Source organism: Carlito syrichta, unplaced genomic scaffold, assembly GCF_000164805.1.
Source record: "Carlito syrichta isolate Samal-C Ts95f unplaced genomic scaffold, Tarsius_syrichta-2.0.1 Scaffold115619, whole genome shotgun sequence".
In the NCBI taxonomy this organism is placed as follows: Eukaryota; Metazoa; Chordata; class Mammalia; order Primates; family Tarsiidae; genus Carlito; species Carlito syrichta.
The window spans coordinates 161,308-164,835 of record NW_007059715.1 but is presented as its reverse complement, the minus strand read 5'-3'; positions in this window follow the sequence as shown (position 1 = coordinate 164,835).

Here is a 3,528-nt window from a genome sequence, read left to right as displayed (position 1 = left end):
GCACTCCAGTCTGGGTGACCGAGTGAGACTCCAACTCAAAAAAAAAAAAAATGAACCAGGTGTAGTGGTGCATGTCTATAGTCCCAGCTACTTGGGAGACTAAGGCAGACAGATTGCCTGAGCCCACGAGGTCACGGGAACAGTGAACCATGATCATGCCACTGCACTCCAGCCTGGGCGACAGAGTGAGACATCAACTCATAAAAAGGGGACATTTTAAATAAATCTGTTTTATCAAAGCTTAAAAAGCTAGGGCAAAAGTGAATTATTCTGGCCTATATGCCAAAGAAGTGAAGGAGGTCTCCAACCAATAAAAAGAACTGAAAGCCTCCCCTTAACAGCCTGTGAGGAGCTACAGTCTACCAGCCATCATGTGAGTGAGGTTGGAAGTGAATCTTCCTTCAGTTAAATATTCTGGTGTAATTGCAGCCATGGCCAACATCTTGTTTATGTGCTTGTGAGAGATACTGACACAAGGAACCCAGCCAAGCCACACCCAGATTCTGACCCACAGATACACTGAGATAACAAATGTTTGTTGCCAGTTTTTTTTAATTGGTTTTTTATTTTTACTATTTTTTTTTGAGACACAGTCTCCCTAGGTTGCCCAGGATGGTCTTGAGATCCTGGACTTAAGCAATCCTGCCTCACCTGCAAGAAAAACTGAGATTATAGGTGCACACCGCTGTGCTCTGTTATTATTTTTTAATTGAATTTCCCTTTATTTCTACCAAAATATCTCCTTTTAAAAGGTTGGCAGGCTGGGCACAGTGGCTCAAACTTGTAATCCCAGCATTTTGGGAGGCCGAGGCGAGAGGATTGCCAGAGTTCAGGGGTTCGAGAACAGCCTGGGGAACGTAGTGAGACCTCGTCTCTACAAAAAAATCAAGAAATTAGCTGGGCATGGTGGCACAGGCCTATAGTTCCAGCTACTTAGAAAGCTGAGGCGGAAGGATCGCCTGAGCCTAGCAGGTCAATGGCCATGAGCGTGCCACTGTACTGCAGCCTGGGCAACAGAAAGAGACTCCAATTCAAAAAAAAAAAAAAGGCTGCCTACTCAGTATGTACCAGAATAACTGGTAGATTCCACCTACCATATACTACCCTAAAACTTAGAACTTCATAGCATTCATCAAACTTGCACTTGTATGTCTTCATTATTAGTTGGTAAGTTACATAAAGATGGAGACCTTTCCTGTTGTACTTATTACCATAAACTACATATATATATCATAGTTTTTCATACTTAGAAGGCATATAACAAGATAAAAATTGATTTCCACATATGCTCTACCAAGTTATACCCTTTTCCTATGTCATATATCAAAATAAAATCTAGATAAATTAAATATTCAATTACAAAGAAAAAACATAAAATTAGTAGAAGAAATATTAGTGAATATTTAAGCATCTCAGAGGAAAACTTTATTAAAGAAAATACCAGCCGGGCTCGGTGGCTCAGCCTGTAATCCCGCACCTTTGGGAGGCTCAGGTGAGTGGATTGCCTGAGCCCACGGGTTTGAGACCCGCCTGGGCAACTTGGCAAGACCTCATCTCTACAATAAACCAAAAAATTAGCCGGTGTGGTAGCGCATGCCTGTAGTTCCAGCTACTTGGAAGGCTGAGGCAGAAGGATCGCTGGAGCCCAGCAGGTCGAGGCTGCGGTGGCCAGGAGCAGCCACTGCACTCCTGTCTGGGTGACAGAGTGAGACTCCAACTCAAAACAAACAAACAAAAAAAAGAATAAACCACCTTCAATTAAAAAAAAAAAAGAAAATACCAAAGGGAATATCTATAAAGAAAAAGATTGATAGGTATGACTACATAATTTGAAACTTTCTTCTGCAAAACAACACCTTAAATAAAAGAAACAAACTGGAAAAAAATTTACAACATATATGACAAAGGATTATCTTCAATGTATAAAAGTCTTATATGAATTAGTAAGAAACACACACATGCCGAGCATGGTGGCTCATGCCTGTAATCCCAGCACTTTAGGAGGCTGAGGCAAGAGGATTGCCTGAGTCCAGGGGTTCAGGACCAGCCTGGGCAACTTGGTGAGACCTTGTCTCTATAATAAATTTAAAAAATTAGCTGGCTGTGGTGACACGTGCCTGTAGTTCCAGACTGAAGCAGAAGGATCACCTGAGCCCAGCAGGTGGAGGCTGCAGTGGCTATGAGCGTGCAATTGCACTCCAGCCTGGGCAACAGAGTGAAACCCTGATTGGAAAAAATAAAAACCTGGGCGTGGTGACTTCCAGCTGTAATCCCAGCACTCTGGGAGGCTGAGGTGAGAGGATTGCCTGCGTCCAGGGGTTCAAGACGAGCCTGGGCAACTTGGCAAGAACTCTTCTCTACAGTAAATTAAAAAATTAGCTAGGTGTGGTAGTGTGCGCCTGTGGTTCCAGTTACTTGGAAGGCTGAGGGGGAAAGATCGTCTGAGCCCAGCAGGTCAAGGCTACAGTGGCCGTGAGTGTGCCACTGCACTCCAGCCTGGGTGACAAATTGAGACTCCAACTCAAAAATAAATAAATAAAAATAACTAGTGTGTTTGGAAGATGGACACAGAATAAACAAATACCATGACAATGATAGCTTGTTTTTTGTTTTTATTTTTTGAGTTGGAGTCTCACTCTGTCGCCCAGACTAGAGAGCAGTGGCACACTCCTGGCCACTATAGCCTCGACCTGCTGGGGTCCAGCGATCCTTCTGGCTCAGCCTTCCAAATAGTGGGAACTACAGGTGTGCGCTACCATGCCCAGCTAATTTTTGATTTATTGTAGAGACGAGGTCTTGCCAAGTTGCCCGGATTGGTCTCGAACCTGCGGGCTCAGGCAATCCACTCGCCTCAGCCTCCCAAAGTGCTGGGATTACAGACTGAGCCACCAAGCCCGCCCTATTTTTTGTCATTTATTGGACATGTTCTCTCAGGTGAAAATGAGAGACGTCATAAAGTGTTAATATTGAGTTTTGATGGGAGAAAAGCAGAGACAGAATGACTGCTTGTAGAAATATAAGTTGGTAAGGCTTTTCTTTTTTTCTTTTTTTGTTTTGAGTTGCAGTCTCATTCTGTCACCCAGACTGGAGTGCAGTGGCCACTCCCGGCCACTGCAGCCTCAACCTGCTGGGCTCCAGCGATCCCTCCGCCTCAGCCTTGCAAGTAGCTGGAACTACAGGCGTGCGCTACCACGCCCAGCCAATTTTTAAAAAATTTATTGTAGAGATGAGATCTCGCCAAGTTACCCAGGTGGGTCTCAAACCCACAGGTTCAGGCAATCCACTCACCTCAGCCTCCCAAAGCGTGGGATTACAGGCTGAGCCACCGAGCCCGGCGAGACTTTATTTTAAAATGTCCATAATGTGACCTGCAATAAATCCTCAAACCATAGCAAAATCATATTTGATAATCTAATCAGTGGAGTCTCTGAGTCTCTGGCCTTATACCAAGACTTCATTACATATGGCTGGTTGTCCTACCAACACAAATTGTAAACTCTTTTTTTTTGAGTTGGAATCTCCATCACC